At 41.3% G+C, this 27399-nt stretch overlaps 2 long non-coding RNA genes across 2 annotated transcripts; one reads left to right on the top strand and one right to left on the bottom strand.

The window, feature by feature from the left end:
* Positions 1–275: 275 nt before the first annotated feature.
* Positions 276–13937, bottom strand: LOC114134050 (uncharacterized). Its single transcript, XR_003593339.1, has 3 exons — positions 13926–13937; positions 6478–6484; positions 276–378 (listed from the first exon to the last, which is right to left on the bottom strand). It is a non-coding gene; the product is annotated as an uncharacterized LOC114134050 (long non-coding RNA).
* LOC114134049 (uncharacterized) lies at positions 2415–3852 on the top strand. The gene is made up of 3 exons (XR_003593338.1): positions 2415–2506; positions 2619–2721; positions 2834–3852. It is a non-coding gene; the product is annotated as an uncharacterized LOC114134049 (long non-coding RNA).
* Positions 13938–27399: the final 13462 nt, after the last annotated feature.

Genomic DNA, 27399 nt, shown 5'->3' with positions numbered 1-27399 from the left:
ACTTTGTGGAGTGGCAGTGAAACAGACAGTCAGACTATTGAATCAGAACCGAAAAACTCTCAGAGTTTTTCTCCTGAAGGAACTCTGCTTGTCCATATGGGCAGGAAGAGTTATGATTCTTAAGGAAGGCACTCCCTCTCATTTCTCGGTGTGTAACTTTTATAGAATATTTTACATATCGCAACATTGTGTTATGAGACAGATAATGTGTAAAAAGATGCAACTCCTCCCTGAGCTAGGATTGCCGCCTGAAGAAGAGTAAAAACAACCAATTAGAGCCAGGAGGAGGGGCTTAGAGCTGTCAATTAATCTTGTGTACTCACTGCTAAATGTGCCAATAGTGGAGAAACAACATACTGTTACCGGAAAACTGTTTATCTGCTGTCATTGGTGGCCATGCTAATTAGCCTTAGCATTAATTACAGGCTATGCTAACCTGTAAGCGTAGTTCCATCTTTTCACAGACTAGAGCAAAGGGGGGAGGAGTGTGACAAGCTCATAAAGAAAGATGACTGGCAGCATTAAGGCCCTCCTCCTGGCTCTGATTGGTTGTTTCTGACAGTGGTGTTTTCTTTAGCTACCACTGGGAGCACTCAATTTTTTCCCCACAAATTATCTGTGTCATACTGTACTTTCAGGACATAGTGACAGTTTTAAATATGCAAAAAACATTTCTTTTGATAAAAGTTACATACCACAGCTTTCAATATCGCCCCAAAAGGTTTTGGACAGCTACAAAAAGTGAGTCTGGGGACATTTCTCCAAACGTTAGCTCCGTTTCCAGTTCGATTTATATACGCTGCACCAATTCACAAAGCAATTAAATAAACTGGTTACATAAAAACAACGTCTGTTTAAACCTGCATGTGTATCTCACAGCCTGTTAAAGAAAACAGTTAATACATTCAAGCCATCTTCTTTAACCGATTCACAGAGGTTAGTTGAAGTTGCGTAAAGATTTCACAATGAAATAGCAGCGATTCAAATGCATCATTGAACCTAGAACTCATGCGCAAAGGTGTGTATGAACATCTGTAGTCTCTACAGGATATTGGCTCCATGTGTGAATCTGCAGCAGATTTACAGACAGGATGAGGATGATCCAGGTGCCGTTCAGAAACAGGCTGGAAGAACCCATCCAAGCTGTTTGGCAGAGAAGCAGACGGACCTCAGATCTTCTCTCCTTTGTGCCCCCACACAGTGGCTGGTTGTTCCATGTCTCGGCCTTGGCACTGTGTGCGTGTGTGAACGTGTATGTCTTTTCTAACTTTGCCTTTACCTCCCATCTGCTCTGATTACAAGCTGAGGAAAGAAAGCAGGGAGTAAACACAGGGAACCCCCCCGCCCCCCCCCCCCACACACACACAAAAGAAAACCCCAGCTGCATTTGCGTTGGAACTTGATCAAAAATATAACTAAGACAATTCTGCTAATCAATAAAGAGTTTCATTAAGCTCCCCTTAATTCTGTCAGGAATAATTGGTGCTTAAAAGGAAATTAAAAGAAGCAGCAGCAGAACTGATGCCGCGTGTTCAGATGACACGTGGCAGCGTCTTCGATATTTCAAACCGTTTGATTATAAAATCCGATCAAAAGAAATTAGAAATTATGTAAAAATGTAACGTGTTCAAAGAGTCTGCAGCCATTCATCAGGTCAGAGTGGTCAGTCTGCCGGCTGCCTTCAGAATCACGCATAGGAAGCACTAACTTTGTTATTATGCAAATTAACACTTTTGTTTCATTATTTACAGTTACTGTAATTTATACATTTAGCTGATTAAATGAAAACAATTCTCAAAAGCACTGATGAAGAAAAAAAAAGAAAAAGCAGAACCAGGCCAGGAGAAGCAGCATTCAGCGTCTATGCACCACAAATCTGGAACAAACTTCCAGAAAACAGCAACACAGCCAAAAACTCTGAGTTCCTTCAAATCTAGACTAATAGCATATTGATGATTTTGGTGCTGATGTTCATCAAAATGTAACGTCACTCACTTGTTTCTCAATTGTTGTATGATGTGAAGCCCTTTGAATTGCCTTGTTGCTGAAATGTTTTATACAAATAAACTTTACTTTATTATATTAGTTCCACTAACAGGTTTTTCAAGTATAACATGAGAACAATGATTTGTTTTAAGTGAAACAGGTCTGCCAATGAAACAAGCGGAACACGATCTGCTTCACTTGGGTCCCGTTGAGGTTCTCAGGCATCGTTTGGGTTCTGTGTGGTCGACTTTGTGCCAAAGAAAGAAGAAAGGAAAAGTGCGAGCCACGCCACAAAGACAGATGAACGGCTATTTTCTGCCTCCGTCTCATCCCACGTCTATTTTTAGCCTGATATTTTATTCATAACCCCTCCCTCAGTGGCTGACATCAAAAACCTGCTGCTGCAGCCAAGCGTTTTGGAGACCAATAAATTTATGAGTTACAGAGGATGTGCTTTTAGGTGTGTGGGGGTGCGGGCGCGTGTGTGCGGACACTAACCCAGCTGCGCTGCAGCTCACAGGTGAGCAAACGGGAGGGTGGGGGAGCTGGGTGGGCGCAGGTCAGTGTGTTTCACTTCATATATGTGTGTAGAGACATAGGAGAGGTTAATGAGGATGAGTTCGGTTCCACAGAGCTGCACCTTTGTCCCATAATGCAGTGGGGCGCCCCTTTTAACTACTGCCAGTTCTTATCGCAGCAACACATCAGAGGGTATGCTGCCTTCCTCTGACAAGAGTGAGATATTTTTTCCTCTCTCTCTCTCTCTGCCTGCATGAGGCGCTTTTAATGACTGTGTGGGAGGGCAGAGAGGCACCACTCTCAACTTTTTCTTTTTTTTTTTTAACAGAGAACCACGGGGTTTGGCCGGCAGACTGCAGCAGCGTAGGTGGAGGGGAAACTCACGCTGCCGGTCAGACCTGTTGGTAAAGCCCAGGTCAAAGCAGTGCATGGAGCGCGGCGGTGACAAACTACGTGATTTACTGTCTCATGTGCAGCGAAGGTGTGTTTGAGTCACTTTGATTCCTTGAACGTACGACCCAACTTTACCGAACTGTTCGCTCCGGTGAAAAGCAGTTCTATATGTTTTGTTTTGTTGTTTTCAATCACTCTTTTCGAAGTTCTGAATATTTAGAGGGTATATTTAGGGAAGCTTCAAGAAAGTTTATAAAGGTGTCCATATTGGAAGCGACTAATAATCTTTGAGTGACACTCCAAAGCAGAATGTTAGGGGCTTATTGGATATGTTGCTCTGGCAGAACTGATAAATGATCAATTATTTGTTGCTTTGAAGTGCGAGAGTCGTACTAGGTGAATTAGAAAAACTGTTCTGATGAGGTGTACACATTTTCAAAAGTACTTTTAAAATATTTTTCAACATTTATACATTAAAAATGTTCTCATTACTGGTCTAATTCTAGTTAAAAAAATGCCATGTCTTCCTAATTTTGAGCAGAAAATAATCATAGTTAACATAAATAAAGGCTTAAAAATAGTCTGTGGCTAGTTAATCTATATACTGTACTTAATATTGTAAGCTGAGTTACTGAATTAAATGACCTTTTCAGTAAGTGAATGGGTTAGTGAAAACTCCTTTCATACTCAATGAGGCCTAGCATCTCTAATTGTGAAATAGTCTGTTGTTATTATTTTACCATTATATTATCGTCATTGTTTGGCAGCAAACAATGACGATTAAATCCAAATTGAGAATCCGTGGTAAGATTTGAAAACTGACGTTCAAAAAGTGTCTCCATGCTTCTGTCTGGGCTTTCATAATATTTCATAAACATGATTTCCAGAATGTGTATGAATTTCTGTCTGTAGATAATCAAAGCTGTTAGAAACATACCTCAGGCTAGCAGTAGGTGTAGCTGCAATAAATGGTGCTTCCAAAAAAGTGTTGACTCCGGGGTTGAGAATTCAAATACATGAGTTGATTTTCAGACTTTTACTGCTAAAATATCTAAAAAAAACATCAAAGTTTACGGTTGTGATTTGACAAAATAAGAAAACAAGTCTTTCCTTGTTAATAGACGTGAAAAGGTAGAAAGGACATACAAACTCTTCTTGACCAATGTGCGAGGAAAAGATACATCAACAAAATGGCTGCTGTTGGGATCGACCCGTATGATGAGACTGACAAGGAAAATATGTCAGACAAGCTGCCTCCGATCTCCTATCTCAATATAGTTAACTGCCAAGTGAACACTTAGAGTGTGTACTGTACACCATGGAGGAGCTTTGCAACCTGAGATCCATAGACGGATACAATCAACGTTCAAAACAACCTGCAGTGGTCTCAGCGTGATCTCATGAGTGTTAGTCCACAGTACGATACGCAATCAGTTCAAAGTTTCATAAGAGCATCCCAGATAGCGTCGGGTCACACTCGACGACGTCTGATTGACTTTGTCAATGTATTGTTTGCCGTTCAAACAAACCCGGTACGCTGCAAATCTCGTTGCTGACGCAGACGTGTAAACAACGGTACAGGTAAAGATCCAAGCGCCCTTTCTGTCCCGACAACCTCTGAACGGATAAACTCTGGTGTTTGCATGAGGGACGACAGGCAGTAGATGGTTTGAGCCGCCTGCTGTTAGCGTACGGGCCTGTGAAGAGAGAGGAGTTGGCAGACTGCAGGTATGTCACAGCACTCTTCAGTCATCGCTGCTCCTCAGACAGAGCAGCGATGACTCCCATCCGCCATAAAAACAGAGAGAGAAATTCCTGTTGTGGAATTTCAGCCAGTCGAGTCGACGCTTTCGTGTTTGACAAGCTGCGCTTACGAAATAGTGAGCTCTACCTAGAGTAAGCGTTTTGAGAAATCAGACAGGTTATTTGTTTTTTGTTTGTTTTTTGTTCAGGTGGTGATGTATGCTGAGCCATAAAAGTGAGGAAAGCTGGGTTTGACTGACGATGTTGAGTTGCAACAATGTTTCTAAGCAAAATATCTCATTTCTAAAACCTGCTTGGAATGTACTGAGCAGTAGAGCTGACTTTGAGGGTTTTGCCAAATTCTCTCTCTCAATACCAGACAGCTTTTGGTGGAGGTAGTGTTATGGTGTGGGGGAGGTTGGCACATTATTACCTCTAAGCTGCTTCTGGCCAGTCAAAAACCGAAAGCAGAGACAGGACGGCCGCAAGTCCTGAGAAATGAGTCGCTTGGTGAGTCAGGGGTTGACTTCAACCCCCTGAAGAGATGGACACAACTCGCCTAGATCCCTCCTTACGGTGCACTGCATTTGAAGTCAAAACTTGGAAATTCCGATTTTTCAGTCAGAAAAATCAACTGGAGAGCCCCCCGAAGTTGGACTTCCCATCACCTATTCTATTACCCCCTGTTACGATTTGTAAAGTCAGCTTTGCATTTCAACATGGCCGCTACTCGTATTAACAGGGCTGAACTGTAGTGGAAACATATTATTTTACAAGACAATATTGTAAGAATGCTGTGTTTCCATTGACCGTATAATTGCGCAATTTGACATTTTGAAAATAAATTTGCTTCATGGAAACAGGCTAATAAAAAACAAACAAAACTAGTTTTTTAATAGAAAGTTTTGTCGTTGGGATGAAGTGTTTTTTTGTCGGTACTGAAATTGGTTTATTTCGCAAAACTGCAATGGAAACACTTTTTTTTTTGCATCACACATGTCACATGATCAACAACAGGATGTTGCCACTGGCAGAAACCACAAAGAAGACGATGACAGGAAGTAGTTGGAGGATGATGGTGCGGCATATTTTATAATGACTTATCTTATTTAATGGAAACACTAAAATTGGGAAATTGTGTTTTTTCAACATTAACAGAATACAGACAAGGTTTTGAGCAAATCTGTAACAGAAACACAGCTGGTGATACATGCGACTATAAGCTGACCAAAATAAAAGTGGTGGTTGTTTATGCCTAATTACATTTTGACCTGCAACCAATGTCTAACTAGGCGTCGCCATGTTGAAATAACACATTATGTTGTACAATAAGAAGTCATCGCAATAATCAATAACGTTGAGACAATTTTCAAGTAATAAAATACTAACACAGGAACCGAAGAGATTTTAAATATCCAAAATAAATAAGCAAAACAACCCAAACAACAAATAAAATGAATTAAATGAAGTAAATTCTTCAGAAAGGGGCTGGTTGAGACCAAAGCACCACACTGAAGTGTTTGGTGGGAAGAGAGAGAAAGAGAGAAAAGAGAAAAACAATTGAGCTTGTTTTAATTTATTGCTTATTGTGGCAGGCCGATTTCACAAGACAAATCAAGATTCACATTAACCTACGCAAACAATGCACCAAGATACTGAAATTCAGCTGACAGAATAAAAAAAGCCCATCACACAACTCTCTATCTGTGGGGTCAAACACAGCGCGAAGGTTTAACTAAACAGAGACAATAGGAATCTATATGGGAGTTTTCAAAGTTTGCAGAGCAGGAAAAGTAATGAGTGAAACACCAGGGTGTTTATTGATTGCTTAGAGACTCGCCATCTTTCTTTATCGCTACACGGCCACAAATGATAAACAACTCTTATCTGCCTCGCGGGTGAGCGACAAAATCACATTCTGCACATCTGCCTGCCTGCACTCACACTCACACACACACACACACACGCACCCCCCCCCCCCCCCCCCCCCACAGGCTCAGCAGCTCACTCTGTCACTTAGTGACATAGAGAAGTCATGCTGATTATGATCTCGACTCTCTGACGGGGGATTGCTTCCCTGAGGCCGCCGAGCCAAAAGCTCAGGCTCTTGCAAAAGTATTTGCAAGAATCTTATTAGGATTTGACGTAACTGACTAGTAACAAGAGGTGCTAAAGGAAAACGATGCAGACTGCGGATTTTAAATTTCTTTACAAATAAAATTGGGGAACTTTGCTCCAGTTTCAAGTCTGCTGACAAATCTTCCAGGGTTAGAATTAAGCTCTGAAGATGTTCCTGGTTGACCTGTTTGAAATTTTTAAATTGAGTCCCACCACTAATTATTTTAAGCCATAATTGCAATTACTCATGAACTTATTCTTCTTGAATAATTGTATCTGGTTTGCCCCCTAAAACATGTCAGGAGGTATTTTACTTGTTTAAGGTTGTGTTTCTACGGCTCTGAAAGAAGCAAACAAAGCTGTGAAGTGATGGGTTTGTTTCATTCTGACCAGCCTGCTGCTGGGTTGCCTTCACGCTGGCCACTGAGGAGCACGTTTGATTCAGCTGCTCCTTAAATCTGTGAATGGACTGGGAGAAGTTGGGAACTGAAGCTCTTAGCTCACTCCTCTTTCTACCTGTCACACTTTGGTGACTTTATTTGGACCCGACTGAACCCCCGCCGCCCACAGCCTGGAGGTATCTGCTCCATCTTAAGCTAAATGACTCCAGTGCATGTCGCAGCCCCTCCTCCCCCCTTCGACCTCTCGGCACCGTGGCGTGCCTGAGGAGCAGAGGTCTGGTTCTGGGCGAGGTGAGGCGGAGCGGAGCGGCCTCGGGAAGAACCGGAGACCGGCTCAAATAGGCTCGGTCATGCAGAAAACTGTGGGAGGCGAGGTGACGACGAATACACATACACACACCCCTCCGTTCACTGATATAAAGATGTGTTTTGTTCACACGTTTTTCTTTACTTTAAAGGGGCAGTATTATGTATTTTGCAGGCACATAACGCTGCACATTTAACGCCTTGAAATTGGCCATCTGTCTCTTTAAGAAGCTCTTGCTCTTTCTGAAACTCTGCTTCCAGGAAGTGATCACAACATGGCTCCTCTATTAACCCTTTAACAACGTTTTTACCAGCAGTGCACTGAGAAGAAGCTCCGATAATGAGCTCAGCAGATTTCATCAGGTGGTTGCTAATTGCTGCTGGCTAGTCTGAAGGAGCCGAGTGGGGGAGGGCTGCGCTGTGAGGCGGAAGTTCAGAGGTTTGTAAACTGCAGTACAGAGGAGGAGCTGCGCCGTTGAAGGCGGGGCTAGCTCCATCCTGGCGTTTTTCAAAACGGAGTGGTTACCATGAAGATGAAAGCATTTCTCAAACATCCATGAAAGAGTCAAAGCAACACTCCAGGTTTGTTTTTGAGGAAACAAACTATAACATTTTTACATAATACTGCCCTTTTCACAATGTTTCCATCTCAGATGCTTTTTTTATTTAACATCTTTCACTTTCCCTGTTACACACACACACACACGCCCACGCACGCACACACACAGTAGCAGCTGCAACAAGGCTCGCTGCTGGATAATCCAGCCTTTGTTGGCAAAATACAAATTACAAGTCTTTTAGTGCTGGCTCCTCCTTCCCCCGTCTGTGTGATGTGGCTGAGAAAAAGAAAAATGTGTGTGTATCTATATCTGGGAGTGTGTGTGCGTCTCTCTTCGATATGAGGTGAAACATGCAGAGGGCTGAATGTGGGTGTTTGTGTGCTTGTCATGCCATGCGCAGGCAAGCGAAGCAGAATGTGTGTATGTGAATGCGAGTTCACGATGAAGTGTGTGTGTGGAGTCCCGGTTACAGAGAAAGCAGGCGGAACGGGGAGGAGCATGTCCAACCCAACCCTGCTGAGGGCCGGGGAGGGGCCAAACGTCAATTAGAGACGTCTCTCTTTAAACCGCGTCTCTGCTGAGGCGGCACTTTGTCTCTTTCATTAGAGTTCGGAGTCTTTACGGTCTTTGGATGGCAACTCATGCAGCTTGCACTCTGCTCTGAGACTGAATGGCTGAAAGCTACTTCTCTGCGGTTAGAGTTGGTTCCAGTCTGAACCAAAAGCAGCATCCGACCCATCAGTGATGTCACGTTTGATTGGTGCTCAGGTCGAGGCCACTGGTCTGTCTATCAGTCCAGACTTCACTGGTTTGCTGCAGGTTCAGGTTTTACCTGATTTTACTTTGGAGGCTTAAGGATGCAGAACCAAAGTGTTGTTGCGCACTTAAATATTAATTGCGATAATAAAGTTGTTCAATAAACTATGAGTTCCAAAGAAGCTCATTTGTCAGATTGAAAGTATCTTTTGAAAACCAATCATCTTAAAAGATGCAGCATGTAACTTTTATATAAAAAAGGTTTTTCACATTTTATTAAAGTTATCATCATGTTGTGAAAGAAAATAAGACAGATAAAATGTGAAAAACTACGTCTCCCAGTGTTAACTGAAGAAATAAACAGTCAGAAGCGACCAATCAGAGAGCAGAGGAGGGTCTTAACGCTGTCAATCACTCTCAGCTCTTCCTGTTTGCTACACTACAGCTGACTCACCACAACACAGCCTGCCAAGAATGCTAAGGCTAGTTAGTATAGTCACCAGTGACGATGGCTAATCTATTTTCCTGTAACAGTAAGTTGTTTTCCCCATTAGCACGTTTAGCAGTACATGAGTTTGACTGACAGTGCTAAGACCCGCCTCCTGGCTCTGATTGGTTGCTTTTGACAGGATGAGGTGTATGTTTGCAAAAGCCTCACTGAGAAGAGGCAGAGGAGCTCCATTCTTTTCATATATAATCTGTCTCTTCTCATACTGTCACGACATTGTGACACTTCTAATAAATATGGAATAAAAACATATTTTTGTAAAACTTACGTACTGCAGCTTTAAACGTTAGACATTCTTTTCATGAAGAATGTTTTCTGTACATTTCTGTATTAAAACAGTTTTCTATGGATCTGATGTAAATTTAAATCTCAAGTGTGAAATCATGATAGTTAAATTAAATAAGGGCTTTCAAACACCCACCAGGGTGTAATTCTCCCCCACTCTGCCTTACATTAATAACTATTTAAAAGCAAAGTCAAAACGTCTCGATTATTATTACTTTTTTTTTCTTGATTTTATCTTCATCTTGCCTGTGTGTTGTTTTAAGTTTCTACTTGTGTAATCCATCTAAACAATGTGTTTCACTTAGTGATAATGTTCCTGAAAGAAATGGATTTTTTTCAATAATAATCTGACTTCATGAAGCCTAAAAATATATGCTTCAAATAAATGTTTTTAGAGCGGACAGCTTCCTAGATGCTCTAAATTGAGCCTGTTGCAGGAGGTCTGCTGCAGAGTGAGCAATCTGCATGCAGAGTTTCTATGAGATAGACGTTTATCGTGGTTATTAAGGGCATTTTTCTGCCTGGGTTCCCTGAACAATGTAGCTCCTTATCTTGAAGCTGACATCTCTAAAACGACTGCCAGCATTTTCAAATCCGTCAAGTTGCGCGGCCGACAGACGGAAAGCCCGAAAGGGTAAACCACGGCAACTTTGTTGTTGTCTGCTCGGCGTTACGCTTATCTGCTCAAAGTTTGCTTTCCCTCATTGCCTTAAAAGCGAAGTGAAATGCAGACATGTCTCCACGTACAGCCATATTTAATAAATTAGAAAACGAGGCTCATTTTGTCAGATACCAAGGATTTTCAAAGCAGAGCTCCACATTTATTCAGAAATGCCCATTTGGTGGTTAGGTGTGCTTCTGGTAGGTAAACATCTGTGAGATGTTAGCGGCTTCTATCAGTTTAGCAATAAGGTCAGCCATGCCAATATTTTCCCGGATCTGCCCAGCGTTGTCTCCTTTATTTACCTTCCAGCTCCCTTTTTTTTTTTTTTTGGAATAACCTTTCACTGAGATCCGGATCACTTAAGCCGCTGACCATGTGTCATAACAGTGGACAGGATTAGGCACATTCTCAGCTTTATGGGTTACGTTGTGGGAAAGTGTGCTTAGCAAAAGAACGACCGGACGAAGGAGACGAAAATTTGATTCAAACGTTTCTCCAAACACAGCATTAGAAATAAGAGTTGAAAGCAAAAGATGACTTGAGAAAATATCACAAAGTGGGATCAGCGATGTCAGCAAAATCCTGTCTGGTTCTTTATCTTAGCAAATAAACTTCGAAGGACGATTTTCATGCGTCTGCCAGAGTAAACACGCGTCATGCAGTCTCCGGTATTAATAAATGCGCTGATGCGTCTACATAATTATCCTGGTAATTCATTGAGTGAAACTTTTGTGTATTCCTGTTTGGTTTCCATCTTTGTTGCTAAGAGCTAATCCCTGTTTCTGTGCTTTATTAAGACATCAGTCACACAGACCAGGTGCTTTAGCAAAGTCCGACCGTTCTGCTCTTACATAAAGCAAACACTTCTTCTCTAAAGCAACCATTACTTTTTTTTTCCTCTGCAAAGTTTACAAAGAGTGTTTTAATCACGGGCCATAAACGGCCACTTTGACTCTGATAATCGCAGTGTTTGTGATGCCTGTTGGCAAAGAAAAATGGTTTAATGGATTGACTGGAATGAAATAAAAATCAGGGTTATGGAGTGTGAAAGAAAAAACAAACTGTTAAAGCTGCCTTGACCTTGACACTGTTGATGTGCATAATATTACTCGCTGTAGTTGCCTAAAAATAATACTTACGTTGAGATTCCTCTTTCTGGCACTATAAACTGTACAATTAGTCAAAGGGCCAACAAAGAAACACAATGATGAGCCCATGGCTAAGGTTTATTTAAGAATTATTTAGAAATGTGTGGTAAGAAGCTGGAGCATCTGGAGAAAAACTAACATATACACAGAATGAAGATCAAACTACCAACAGAGTTTTAGAGATTTGAACTCCTTTAGTAATATTTTGAGCAGTAGTGATATTCTTAAAAAAAAAAAAGAAAGTTGACATAAAATCTAGAAACAAGGGGAGCAGCGATTAGTTTCCTGGCCTATCACTGATCTTCATACTTTAAAGGGGCAGTATCATGTATTTTCCATTTTAAACAGAATCTAATAACTATGTTATCTTTAATTGTTATAAAAATGCTATATATATATACTATATATATATATGTGTGTGACATAAAAGAATTTTGATTTTGTAATTTAGCACCTTGAAATTGGGCCTCTGTCTCTTTAAGAAGCTCCTGCTCATTCTGAAACTGCCTTCAGGAAGTCTTCACAACATGGCACCTCTATTAACTCTTCAACAACGTTTTTACCAGCGTTGCTCTCAGTAGTAGCTCCTATAATGAGATCAGGAGATGCATAGTTCCACCAGGTGTTTGCTAATTGCTGCTGGTTAGTCTGAAGGAGTGGAGGAGCTGCTCTATGTGGCGGAAGCTCGGAAACATCAGCTCTGAGGAGGAGCTGCATCTCGAAGGCGGGGCTAGGTCCACCCAGGCGTTTTTGCACAGCTGAATGGTTGCCATGGAGATTAAAGAATTTCTCAAACATGCATGAAATAATCAAAGCAACAATCCAGGTATGTTTTTGATGAGGGAATAACGTTACAACCCGACCTTGTGCGGGTTTTGTGCAAATCATGAAACATTAAGAAGTTTTCACACTCCATGGCACAAATGTTTTGAACTGTAAGAAACATTTTGTGTGAAAATGTGACTTCTAATTGATGGGTTCGGGGTTATCATAACATAAAGAACATAGAACATCACGTCAAATAGAACATAAATAAACAAACAAGCCTCCCATGCTGAGCTCTAACATCAGAGGCGTCACACTATAAATTCCAGGACCTTCTGTCAGCCTGAAAAGAGTTAAACCAGATATGTGACAGTCCTTAGATTCTTTCTTTCCCTAGGGAACAAACTGCTGTCTGGAGCCATGTGATCACTCAGAAAGAGAAAAGTTTACAGCTCTGAACATGGAGGAGAATCACTCTCTGGCTAATGTGGTCATTTTTCCTCAGACATTTCTTGCCAGCACACCTGGAAACATTATGTGCTTCTAAAAGCTTTTACCACTCATTGGCAGCGTTTACATAATAATGTATTATTTTGTATAACTGGAATGCTTCAGCAAACAGCCATCTTAAGCTGATAGCACATCTGATTAAACCAAAATCACAGCAACAATAATCACAATCAGCTCCACAGCCTCCCACAGGGGGGATGGTGTGATTAACGCTGGATTTTCCTTAAGTGGAAATCCATATGAAAGATGTATGCTTATATTGCATTGTTTCAGAGCTTTAGTTGGATGGCAGCTCCTGGTTACCTTGGAAACAGAAGGATTGGTCCTTTAAAATAGGCTGGAAATTGGACTTTAATGTGCCTGGAGGCAAAGAAAATACATAAGCATATCAAAAACATATCAAAAAAGGTTAGATCTGTTTTTAAAAGGTAATAAATTACATACACCTCCTAATGGGTGAATAGCTCTTGAGCTCTTGACAGCTTACAATTTGTCACTTTGCAAGGACCAGGGCCGGTCCAAGCCTTTTTGGGACCCTGGGCAGATTTTCATTTGTTGGGCCTCCCCATACCAACAGGCCAGCACCAGATGATTTATCATTCCTAAAATACATAATTTGTAATTAGATTACATCATACCAGTGTTTTTATGGCTGCTAATTTTAAACTTACAGAAATAGGAAGTTAAAAAAATATTTGGATTTTGCAACACAGAGTGGGATTTCAGTGTGCCACATTATTTTAACTGTTTGAAAGTAACACAGCTAATAAACACTGATAACAGCAGGAAGAAATCAACCTATTTTATGTGCAACAACTATAAAAATCATGATAGTTTGGTGCTCTTGGGGTCCCTCTGGTGCTGTGGAGGCATCAGAGGTGTAATCCCACTAGCCATGTTTAGTCCACTTTAATCAGACTCTCATTCATTTGAACAGAAAGTCCAGTTCATTTGGGGAAGTATGAATACATAATCGAACAAAAAAAGCAAACTTTAGTCAGCCTACACGCCTAGGTCTCAGTTCGGTTGAAGCGTACTGTAGCGCAGGGCATTCTGGGTAAATACAACCAAAACGAGCATGTGAGTGGAGTGACAGCAGGAGAAATGACTTGCGGTCTTTTGCCAAAGGCAAAAGAGAAATCCTAAAACCGCTAAAATCTCATGCTACTCCATATTTGTCTACATTTTGTGAAAAAATGAAGTTGCGCTCAGTGTCTTCAAAGACTTTTATGTCATTTCCTTCACTGGTTATTGGTGCAGCACCACCACAGGCCAGGGAGGGAGAACAAGGTTTTAAAAACTAAAAATGCAACAAATGTTGCAGTTTTTGGTCCCCAATCAGTCTGGACTATAGGTTTGAAAACTTATATTCCACTATTATAATATGAACTATTATAATATGGAAGGGTAAAAGTAATTTGGAAACAGTATCACTAGTTCTGTTTGTGTTGACTCAATAGTTCAGAATTAAATTTAGTAAATTCCATTGAGTAGCTGCGGTTTTTTGGGTTTGTTTTTGGCTTATGAACTTTGCTTATGAATTTTAGACTTCTACTAGATGTTTTCTTTTTTTCAGAAACTTTGACTTACCAGAATAAACAGCATGATGATAGTTTGTTCAGTGACCTGTAAGCTTTTCATAAGGGAAGGAATACTTTTTTGTAAAAGTCAACAGCAAAATCCCAGTAGAAAGCAGGCGCAATTTTATTCAACAAGAAGAAATGGAATGCTAAAATGCTTCCAACATTCAGGCTAATTACTTTTTCCCTTGCTGTAATGTGGAAGCTGTTGAATTGTTTTGAATTTCAATCTAGAGATGCAAACTGACGCTTCATTTAAATTTTTTGTGGGTTAATACACATTTTTGCTTGCCCACAGATAGCGCGGCTCTGCTGAGTAGAAGCTGGGACACGGCTAGCATGTTTTCAGCATCACCTAACATCAACTAACAGGCGGGAATCTGCCCTGACAAAGTAACAACACCTCAGTGGACTCTGCCTGATGGAGCACAGACAACAGGATACGGCTTGAAGGGAACTAGTGCCGTGCCAGCTTCCGTTAGCTCCAGTTAGCAGCATCCTTTCGCCGCTGTCTGTTTCTCATTCTGACCGTGTGTCTCCTCTCTGCCTGATTTTTATGTCTCGCTGCCTTTCGGGGGGATTTTTATTTTTTTGCCGCCGATGTCTGCCCGTCTGCCGTTGGACATCTAAAAAGTGATAAACAATGTTCAAAAGCGTTCTTTGAGGGCGAGTTCAAAGTCAAGTCTCCTTTTTCTTCCCCTGCCTCTCCACATGCAGCTTATATATCAATATATTTATCTCCTCGCCGCTTCTCTTTTTATTGTCTCTCCAGAGTTTATGGTAGTCTATTTCATGCTCCTTCCTGCTGTCAGCGGTGGCATACTGTAGCCCCGGCCAGCTGCTCCGGTTAAACACGGCTTCGCTGCGTCTGCTTAGCGGTTTTGTTCAGTGTGACCACCTCTGCTGTCCTCCTGGAGCCAAAACATTTTGTGTTATGACAGCTAAAAGTAAGGGAGCATAATTATGGCAGCATAGTAACCTGAGTGTTTCTGTGTGGGCAATGGCAAACACACACGTGCGCACCCCCCCCATTTAAATAGACTGCATCCAAAATAGAAGACCACAAATAACACACAGCAGTAGAAAGAGCTTTGCGAGCACTTCTGGGCAAACGAAGGATTTGAAAGGATTCTTTGAAGGATTTGAGAAACTGAGCGAAAAGGCTTGATTTGAAAGCCTTTGTTTTTCTTTAGACTGTACAACAATCAGGCTTTTGACAAACACTTTTTAGCTGCTGCAGCCTGTCTGAAGACCCTCTTCGGACAGACTACGACTGTTTGGAAGGAAGAGCAGTGAACAGCTGCATTAAAATATGCCTCCGCACACATCTAACGCTCAAATAAACGAAGCTGGTATTAATATAAACCTGATTTGAAACACCACGGGACACACCATTTTTTATTTATTTATTTTTTTAATACAGACAAATGTTAAAATCAAAGTCCTGTTAAGAAAAGGTATAAAGGCTTTCCATTTGTATCAGTTACATGGTACCTAACCCTTTCTTTGTTCCTACTCCTGTTTACAGCTGTCAGCAAACACCCAAGTAAAAACTGGAGATGCACCGATCTGGTATTAATATCTGAATCGTTACCGATATTGGGAAAAAAACGTCTTGATTGGGTATTGGTGTCGATGTGCACGATCCGTAAGAGCAGATCCATTCATTCAACCTAATTCTATGTTTTGCACTCCAGCAGCATCATGTTTTATTATTAATTTACATTATATTTAGAATTCATAATTGCAATTCCTGAAACATTTGAAAGATTTGTTGCAGTTTATTTTTTTCTAAATAAAACAACAATAGGTTGACCAACGTATAATAAACTGAATAACGTTTCAGTTTATTATTTATTTAACACAACTTGTTTCACTCCTAATTGCACTGACTGAACAAATTAAAGTTATTTTTACGTGTTTGACCAAGCGAATGAAGATGTTGGTGTGTTTCAGTGTGCTGTTCTGGTTTAAACTGCATTACCCATTCCGGGGAGTTTTACTCAATTTGAACTAAATTGATCTTATATCCTCATTTCTCTCTCTTTTAGAGCTGGGCCTTCCATTCTCACGATAGTCTGTTTGGACAGGATTTCCATACTCCACACCTAAACCTCTAAAGGCGCCGGGTCTTACTTTCGATGGTCCGCTAAGCCCCGGACCATAATCTTCTTCAATATCAACTCCCTCATTTTCACTCTCACTCCTATCTATCTCTGCCTCAGTCTCATCCAGACCCCGACTGAAAAAAACCCCCAGAGTGAGATCACTGGCACCCGGGTCTGTGTGTTTTCACAAGTGCGTAGCTGAGCGCTCGGCGCAGCCTCTTCTCTCCGTTCTGTCCGCCACAGCATGTGTAAAACAAAAAGCAACTTTGAAGACGGGGCGTTAAAGTCCGTCGGGCCGACCATCTTCAAAGCCGAAGTGGTATTACGTTTGAATCCTGGGGGATTTAGCGGGTCCTGCTTGACTACTGTTGTTCAAAGACGAACTCCAATCTGCCTCACAAGTGTCTCTCCATTTCGGCCTGCCTCTTCCCATCTTTGCCTTTATTTAGTTATAATTTGCTCAAGCTGGGCGTGCTCTTTCAATAAAACATTTCACTTAAAATGTCTCGACAAAGCATCTGTTTTTGAAACCCCAATTACAGATCAGAGATTCCAGTGTTTTTGTTTTATTCGAGTCCAGACGATTCATCTTGTAGTCTAGAAGAAAAAAACCAACTATTTAATACAGTGCCTTGCAGAAGTATTCACACAAATTGATTTTTTTCCTACATTTTGTCTTGATTATACAATAAACTGCAACGTATTTGTAATTATTGTTGTCCCGGGCCGATATTGATACCAGAAATCGGACTGATATCAGCCAGAAAACAAGTATCGGATTATAACGACCTCATCTAAAACAATATCGCAGCTTCAGCTACATTCAGACATTTTAGCAAGCTGTTCATACAATCTCCAACACCTCATATTTTCTTGCTTTATTTGACTTTGTATGACAACACATTCTTGCCACCATCTCTTTACTGTTAGCTCATACTATCATTTTCATTTTTTTGATGGACTGCAGTGTGTTCAGCCACGATTATGCACCATAAACACAAAACAGACAAAACCTGCGTTCATGTCAGTTGATAATCTTGTCACAACTCATCCTACAACTGAAAGCCACAGAACGAGGAAGTTGTTCCTCCTCTGACGATAAGCCCTGAAAGCATACTGAAGCTGTGCTGCCACAAGCCTTTCACACAATACTGCCAGTAATTTAATTGGTTGATGAGACATATCCTACTGCATAATGTGAACCTCACAGAAACGTGTAAAATAATGCATGCTCTGGTCAGATGAGACCAGAATTAAACTTCCTAGTTTGTGTGGAGGCAAATTAGCAAGGCACACAACCCTGAACACACGATGTCCACCGTTAAACATGGTCCTCCTGTGGGGAGTACAATAATGAGGCTGATAAAGTTCAACACAAAGTTTAACTTTATCTAAGACGCCGCAAAGGCCTTGAATCTTGGGAAGATGTTCACCTTCTAGCGTAACACCATCTGTGTTTCCATTGATCATGTAATTGTGCAATTTGACATTTATTGAATTATTTTGGCCGAATCAAAGTTGGATTATTTCGCCAATCTGCAATGGAAACACTGCTACCCGTTCAGCTAGTGATAGATAGAAGCAGTCAGTTGTAAGGGCCGGAAAACTCTTGTTTACTTCGCCAATTAGCAGCAAACGCTTTTTATAAGGTAAGAAGATTAATGTTCATAAGCAAGCAGAATTTGTAAAATGCAATCAAATGTTGCTTAGTGGAGAAGGTACGCATCTAATCATCAGCAACCATTGAGAAAACATCAGGTAGCCTACCATGTATGAAAAAAACTGGTCAGTATCTAGACATCTGTACATTATTAAAAATAATAGTGGATAAATGCAGCAGGTATTGAAAACCACAAATGAAAAAATTCAATCATACGCAAATCTATTGTTAATCTCCTCATGTTAAAAAAATATATTACTTATTATTTAAATATTTAGTCGTTATTTCAGTTTGAGCCATGCAGAACTGATCTGATCGTTTCCATAGCAACGATCAGAAGCTATGGATCGTTGAATATTTTGATAAGAGCGTCAGAAGAGGATGTACTGACACCAGCAGGTGCTGTACCTCCGCAGAAGTACAGGGAGCTCACTGATGAGCACAATAGATCAAAGAAGTTCTGATGCCTGAATGCCTGAATCTCAGTGCATCAGTAAGGATCCAGGCGGTTCTTGGAGAGTCAGCGTTGTGTATCTTAAGGATGTTCAGTATTTTGAAGGCGCTCGTCCCCTTTTTTCTCCCGCTTGGTTTCGGCCTTGGACACGCGGTGACCACAGGTTTGAAGAAAGTATGTGACCGCTACTTTCCTGGGAAGGATTCTGATGAAGGTGGCTGTCAGGATGATGAGAGCAATTTGTTTTGGAAAGGATTTTCATCTGAAACTAAAGAACAAACCGACCAGCTGGGGAGGTTTGTTCTGAAAAGGCAACCGACGTCTGTGGGACCACAGACTCTGACCTGACTAACACTATACGAGACAGTACCGAGGACCACTGTCTCGTATGTAGGTTTGATCTAAACAAGTGTCGGATGTCTGTGGGACCACAGACTTTGTCGTGACTGAGAATTCACAAGTCGGTACTAAGAATCAAACTGTCTGTGAACAAACTGACCCGGCTGGGGAGGTTTGTTCTGTAAGTCAGACTGTCCACAGTCAAAGCAATATTAGTGGCTGTACAAAGACGAAGGTACAACCCAATCTCAAGTATGAGAGTTCAGCCAAAGAAAAATATAACCTGGTTGGGGAAGATTTATCTGTGGCTGACCTCACAGCTAAAGCTTTTGCTGAACTAACAGCACAATCTTTGGCTCCATCGATTCCATCTCTGGCTGTCCAGAGAAGAGTTCTCTGAAAAGCACATTTTCAATTACCAGAAGGAAACGGAGTCGACAGAGACGACAGCCTCAATTTGAATGAATAACTAGAACAGGTCCATTAAGTAACGGTGTGAGGTTGACCAGTACTTGCTTTAGAGTAGTCTTTCTCAATCTGTCCACAGGCTCCTCTTAATGGTCCCCCGAGTTACTTCATGTAAACAATTGTTTATCTGCTGTGACGTGAGCTCAAAGTGCGACGCTACAGTTAGCTTACCAAAGGACTGTGTTTAAGTTTGTTCCGGTGTAAAGGGAAACGTTATTTATCAAATAGTAGCACGAGTCTGTGCCTGCCGTAAATTCAGGTGAAGTCTGAGACTGGATCAGATCAACAAACACGGCAGGAGGGTTTCTAAGCTAGCCGTTTCCAATTTTTATAAATGCTACCGTGTTTGAGCCCGAACTAGGCGTGATGCTTCCAAACATAAATAAGCTGGACTTGTAGAAGTAGAAGCCATGGCTATGCTGGCAAAAACAACTTGGGGAAAACAATCACAGTCAATACTCCAGTCCCTAACTTCTGACGTCCGTCACGTCCGTCACGTCACGTCGCCTCGCGTGGCTAAGGGTCAGTGCCGTATCTAATAATAATTTCTATTCTGGTGTTCTGCTCCAAAACAGCTGCAAATAAAACAAAAATGATTAATAGTTTTGGATTCCTTCTACAGGATATTTAAGAGTATGGTCACCGACTGCATAATGTGTGAAAACCTCGCCTCATGATCCGAACATTAAGTACCGACTTGTCTCATGTATCCCTACATGTGTTGTTACACTCCTGCTAAGTGGTGTAGTTGAAGCTTGTGTAATGCTGTTACCTGGTTTCACTCAACCTTAAACACTCATCAAACTGAATTCCTTCCCAGCATTTAAGGTGTGCCAAAACAACTTATTGCAACACACGTGGGAGAGCGGAGCAGCAGTTCTTTCTGCGGCCACACCTTGGGCTAAAGGGAGACAAGAAATGACGGATATTAATTGCTGATCAGTTCAGCTGCAGACTGCGGGATTCGTGCCCACGTTCGCCCCCGTCAGGTGTGAAATACCAGAGGAGAGAAATAATTAACACAACGGCAGAGCGTCGTAGGACCGAGGGGCTTTCTGCAGAACGGGAGTGGTGTTTTCAGGGCGCTCCGCTCACCGGTTCCACAGGTTAGTTTGGTTCAGTTTGGTGGCTCTAAAGTAAACAGCCGCTGAGCTCCGGTCTAATGTGACATGCTCCGGCAAGCTTTTGGATTGCTTAAATCTTGGCAAGCCAAATAATTGGTGATTAACCACCTTTCAGAATAAAAACTTAAGCACAGAAGCTGACACTGTTTTGTTTACATGGCTTGACACACGGTTACCCGTTATCCCTTACATGAGCTACTGGAGTGCAGCAAAAACCATTTCCAGGCCTTTCCACTGATTTAGAGCAAACATTCTTCACCGGCTGCGTTTCTGTTTACCATATAATTGCACAATTTGACATTTTGAAAATAAATTTGCTTAATGGAAACACGGCAATTTTGAGAAAAAAAAAAGATCTTGTTTTTCAAAATAAATGTTTTGAACCTAAGATGAGGCTGGTTACTTTTGGCCGTATTGAAATTAGTGCATTTCACAAAACGTCAATAGAAACACTTATTTCGCATCACACGAGTCACATGATCAACAACCAGATGTTGCCACTGGGCAAACCATGAAGAAAAAGACGACAACAGGAAGTAGTCGGAGGACCACGGCACGTTTTTAACGCCTTCCCGTGTGAACAAACTCATGTATGTGTTATTCTAGTTATGTTTCAAATTTAATGGAAATACTGCATTTGCGAAATTGTGTTTCTTCAACGTCAGCAGAATATCGACAAAGTTTTGTTCACATGTGTAATGGAAACAGCATTCCTGTGTCCAAGTCAAGTGAAAGGATTCTGGTGCTACACACAGCAGATGGAACCAAAGCATTGTTCGTTTTGTTTTTACACATTGGTGGAGCTATACTTTTTTTTTTTTTTAAATTAGTGGTTCTTTCAAGGTTTGCGCATACTTTTGACATCATTTATCTTTCCACCAAAGCAAACGTGTCTTGATGTGAAGTGTTGATGATGGACAGAAGATGAATAAATTAACTTAACTTAAAAAACGCAAGAGAAAACAGGAACCGGGTGCATCAAGATAGCAGGGCATGACAGGAGAAACCAGCAAGAAGTGAGTGAGTGGGACACAGGTGGTTAAATGCTAGTTGGTTGATCACTGGAACAATGTAGAGGTGTTAATTAGGAAACAAGGTGCAGCTGAGAGGGGAGAGCAGAAGGCAAGCTGAGGGAGAGGGAGACAAAGAGGCACAGGGGAGCAGAGATTGGCAAAATGTAATTCTAATGGACTAAAGAATAACTAAACACAAGGAATAAACATGAACAACAATGAATAAGCACAGAGTGAAGTGCAGTAAAACAGAAACAACCATCAAAACAACTAACCCGAGATCCTGGTAAAACGTGGCTCTAAAAAGTAACATTTTGGTCTCATCTGACAAGTTTTCTCAAGCCTTTTCTCAACGAGGCCTCTGAGGTCTTCACAGTAATTACACTCAGCTGGGCTTGATTTACTCATTATAGGACTTTGTATTTTGCGGTGTTAGGGGAGAGGGGTCTGAACACAAGTGCCAGGAATTTAAAAATGTTTTAACCTTTAGAGGCCCGGAGTCTCTTGGAACAAATTATCTTGGGATGATTGTTGTGTTTTTTACATTTCGGAAAGATGCACGATTTTGCGTCTGTCGCATAAAATGCCAATAAAATCCGCTGAAATCTGGAGTCGCAATGTGACAAAATGTGACCAAAAAAAAAAAGAGTAAGGAAGTGTTATTAAAAAGAGGTTAAATAAAAACACATTCGCACTTTAAAATATTTGATGTTCTAATTGTCTTTCAATAAATACTTTTTTCTTTCTTCACAGAACAAAACTAAATGATAGAACTGAAGAATCATGACACATGCACTTTTTTTTTCTTATGATATACACACCCTAATGGTGAGATACACACCCAAACAACTCCCAACAACCCACACCGAACCACAAGTCCTGGCTGCGGATACTAGATTTCTAGCCACTAATTTCTTGTTGGGAAGCCAGATTTCTTCCCTGCACATGCTTGCGTGAAGGGAGCCGCGAAAGCCCTCCAAATGTTGGGCTCCATGGGGAAAAAAAATCAGAGGACCCTCAGATAATGTGAGGTCACCGGCAGCCCGACAAACCGGTCCTGTTTCAGTTGTCGCCAGGCGGATTTCTGTGAGCTCCTCTCATTCCGCTGTCAGATGAGTTATTCCAGATAATTAGTCCTCGTTTTAATCGACAAGAGAAGTTTACACAACAAAACAATAGGGTGGGAGGAGGGGAAAAATATTTAATTCATGGCATTTATGCGGCTGTTGACTCGAAGACAAACGATCGAGCAATTATTGCTCTGGAGGAGCCGTCGCTTCCTGCTGTTCGGCTGCATCAGATCTTCACGGCTGACGCCGGCCTGGAGGTGCAGCTTGCGTGCTTCCAACATCCAATAATTGCTGCGCACGCTCGACGCCGTCCTAAAAATCAGAGGAACCGACGTCGGCGCACGACTCCAGCAGATGAAGATTGCCGTTGCAGCTCCTGGCAAAAAAAGAGATTATTGCTTCAAACCGCAAAGTTAATAACGCGGGACGGTGCCAGCGGCCCGATTTCAAGGGCCTGACTTGAACCGATGACCCGGCGTTCAAAAGGAAAGCCGGGGAGTCAGGGCAGTGGTGAAATAAAAACACGGGTCCTTTATTGGGACGTCAGGAGAATTGTTGGGCGATCTTTGAGGTGTCACCAGAAGCCTGGCAGCGCAGTCGTAAATGCTGTGAAGCTGCTGTAACTACTTTAGGTGAGGGGAAAAAAGCAAACAATTCCCACAACAATTCCAGTGTTTTTAATGAACACATTTTGAGCTAACAGATTTTACAATGTTCTGCCAAAGTATTCCTACCTTTAGTCCTTTTCAATATTTTGACATTTTCTCATTACGACCACAAACTCTGCTCTTATTCTGCCGCTTTTGTGTGTGTGTGTGTGTGTGTGTGTGTGACAGACCAAAAAAAAGGTTTCACCTATTTCACCCTGATACCACTGAATGCATTTCTGCACTACCAACTGCTTTAACATGTCATCTAATTAGTGAAAAAAACAAAACAGTTAAGGATTGTTTTTATCAGGAGACATTTAACCAAATATCAAATAAAAACTATCTGCCACATTAACGTCACAAAAGTTCACTTTGAATCATTTTATATACAACTGGTGTAACTGTTGTTTCTTTTAAATGGTAATGATTTAAAGGCCGTCTGCAGAGGTGGATGGACTCAACCGTACTCAACTAATGGTAGCACTGCTTTACGCAAGTGTGAGTAAAAAATACTCATCCAAGAAATGACTCAAGAAAGAATAAAAAAGTATTTGATTGAAAAGTTACTAAAAGGGGCAGTAGTATGTATTTTCCAGGCATATAGTGGCATTTTATAGCACAATTAGTCACTGTATTAACTTCAGTTGTTTCTGGGCCTCTGTCGCTTTAAGAAACTCCTGCTCTTTCTGAAGCTCCGCCTTCAGGAAGTCATCACAACATCGCCCTTCTATTAACCCTTTAACGATGTTTTTAACCAGCCTTTCAGGAGCTACTTCTCATTATGAGCTCAGCAGACACGCAGCTCCACCAGGTGTTTGCTAATTGCTGCTGGCTAGTCTGAAGGAGCTGAGTGGGGGAGCAGGGCTGCTCTGTGAGGCAGAAGCTTAGAAAGAGCAACTCATCGCCTTGAATGGTTGCCACGGGAGATTAAAGGATTTGTTTAAACTAAATTTTTTTTGCGGGGCGTGGGGGGGGGAGTTGTTTCTTTAAAAACGACTTGTTTGGAATTAGAAAAAGTCCATTAAGCGTCAAACAAAAATGTGCTTAAATTTTTCTTGAAGGAGCAATGACTCATCTTTGTAATTAAGTTGCAGTGAAGGAACACTGAAGAATGATGCTCCAGGGTTACCCCGATCGCAGCTGAAGGAATCACTATAACTTGTCTGAACATGAAAGGTAGTAAATTAAGGAGGAACAATAATAGCCTGTTAGAATGTCATTTCACAACATACCTCCTTTATATTACCTGTGAGAGACAGACCTCATAGCTAATGATGAGAATTAAGAGTTCTGTGTCATTTGACTCATCTGACTCGTTTGGCTCCTTATTTGCTCTTTAAGTACCGTGTTATTACTATTATTTTTTTTACATGTGAACTTACCGGTACACAATTATGAACTGGAAGGTTTTCATACAGCCCTGTTGGTTCTGTACACACATGTACCCAATGAATACAGTGCTGTGTTCAAACTGAGTCTGCAGAGAAACTTTAAAACCCGACACCAAAACTAAACAGTGTAAACTCCCAGTTATCACTAAGTACAGTAAAGGTTTTCCAGTCAACCACAATAGCCGCATCTCCGTTAAAATTGAAATCGCTACAGTTACTACTGGTGGAAGTGACGGAGAAGACGACAGGAAGTAGTTGGAGGGTGATGGCGCGGCATGTTTTTTTTTAATGACGTATTGTCACATGTGATTTTAACCCAGTTTCTTATTTAATGGAAACACCTCAATTATAAAATTGTATTTTTCTTCCAACTTTCTCCTCTGAGGAGACAGAGGGAATGGTGTTTTTAGAAGCATTCAGGGACAACTCGTACACTGGATTGTCTGTATATGAAAAACAACTCCAAAGTATAAATTATTTTCATGCTCAAATATCAATGCAATCCCATTGAAAGAAATCGTGAATGGTCAGTATTATGTAGATGCAACTTCTTTGTGGCTTTACATCATGTTATAATGTGATTCCCTCATCAAAAACATACCTGGAGTGTTGCCTTGATTCTTTCATGCATGTTTGAGAAATCCTTTAATCGCCATGGCAACCATTCAGCTGTGCAAAATACCTGGTTGGACCTACCCCTGCCTTCAAGCACAAAATTCCTCCTTGGAGTTGCATTTTCCAAGCTTCTGAGCTTAAACTCCTCCAGTCAGCTCCTTCAGACTAGCCAGAAAGAATTAGCAAACACCTGGTGGAAATGTACTTTAGGTGAACTCGTTATAGGAGCCACTTCTCAGAGCAATGCTGGTAAAAATTTTGTTAAAGGGTAACTAGAGGAGATATGTTGTGATTACTTCCTGTAGGTGGAGTCTTTGAAAAAGTAGGAGTTTCTTAAAGAAACAGAGGTCAAATTTCAAGGAGTTTTATTTAAGTCACATTTCATCCACAACATTTTGAAGGTACTTTGTTGATTATGCTATAAAATGTCACTATGGTCCTGGAAAATACATAATAATATTCTCTTTAAAAAACGGAGTATTTTCAGGTGTTTTGTCATTTATCCAGCAATTAGCTGCACCTGATTGTTCTTCATTAATTCAAAAGATTAAACCACATCACCAAATCACTGTGAAGGTACTAAACGTAATAAAATCAAACCTATGGGCAAGTGAAAGTGACCAACTAAACAAATATGCACATTTTTAAACTTTAGCAGGACGTCAGTATCCTGAGATAAAACCTTACAAGCCCAAAAGATGCTAACACAGCACTTTGCTGGGATTTCAGAATAACGTGCAGCCATTGAAGTGAGGCAAGAAATGAAGAGATGTAGAGTATTTCAGTTCAGATGTGAATAATGAACAGAGGCAGTATGAGCTGAAAGAGACAAAGGAGGTAAAAATACAGATATGGAGTATGTATGAATAACCCTCTTTTTTTATTTTACATTCAGTGCAATCTACCAGACACAAGAATTTGGGTCAGAACACTTTGAAAAAGTGTGGCTAACCGAACTCCTGGCTTTCAGGAACATCCAGGCTGAAAATAGTCCAGCTGAAAGACGAAGTAAATCAATAATGTGGGAACTCGCGCCACATGAAACGTATGTCGTCCTGGAAGCAATTCCATCTGCATCCAGAGCCAGCTTCTGGAGATGAAGGAAGGTCGTTACGCTGAGGCCGCTAGCTGTCAATGCTGTGATGCATATGGGCTAATGTATGGAAAGTAGAAGCTGTGTGTAACCGCCTTCATTATCTGAAGTTGAACGGGAAGTTGCCATATGTACGGCAGAGCAGCAAATTGCTGGGGGAAAAGGAGGCGGAAGATAAAAATCCATGCACACAATGATACGTCTCGGGGGAAGCAAAGGCTTTTAGCTCCTTCTCTTTAGCTGTCGTTTAAGTGGAAATGTATTGGCACCAATCCAAACTTTTAACTCCAATTTTACTAACTTGAAGGAAGCCTGGGACGTCAGCACTGTTGTTTTTTCCTGCTTAAACTGGAGCCAGTTTCTAAAAGGGATGACTTGGCAGTTTCAGTAAGCAACCAATTTGTCTGCTGCAGGAGTTGTCGCTGCGCGGGTTCACAGAACGGAGCCGTAATGATTCCGGGTTCCAGACAGCAACATTCGGGGATCTTTGGAGGATTTTAAAAGTCGAGGTTTTACACAGTTAACGGCGGACGGCGAGGACGGGTTTCCTATGGCTGCAAATGCGCCTCATCAGCAGAAAAGACGGGCTGTTTAGCACATCTTGCAAACTCAGCTGGAGAATCGTAGGAATCTCTTATTAGATGACCCAATTCAGCATCCAGTAGTCTTTAAGGGGGCATTCACACCAGCCATGCTGAGTCAAACTCTAGTTTGTTTGTCTAAAAAGTCCGGTTCATTTGGGGAGGTGTGAATGCATTGTCAAACTTTGGTTGGACCAATCTCTGGTCCACCTAAAAACCTAAGTTCTGGTTTGGTTGAAGTGAACTCTGGTGCGGTCGGAATGCATATGCGAATGTAAGTGGACCAGAGTCCGCTCCAAAAGCAGGAAGCGGACAATGGTGCATGGCATTCTGGGTAAGTACACCCAAAACAAACGCATGAGTTTAGCACTAGAGGGAGAAATGACTCGTGGTCTTCAGTCAAAGACAACAGGGAAATTCTACGACCGTTAAAATCGGTCACCACTCCATTTGGGTTTGGTTAGTTTGACACAGAAAACGTAACAAATGTTCCAGTTCTGGTCCCCAATCGAACTGAGTCTACCGGACTAACAGGTGTGAAAACACCTCAAGATTGAGGTTATTTTTGTGAACTAAAAATTTTTAGATTTC

Source organism: Xiphophorus couchianus, chromosome 19 (assembly GCF_001444195.1).
Source record: "Xiphophorus couchianus chromosome 19, X_couchianus-1.0, whole genome shotgun sequence".
Lineage (NCBI taxonomy): Eukaryota > Metazoa > Chordata > Actinopteri > Cyprinodontiformes > Poeciliidae > Xiphophorus > Xiphophorus couchianus.
The sequence above is the reverse complement of the archived record's forward strand: the minus strand, read 5'-3'. Positions and strand labels throughout refer to the sequence as shown.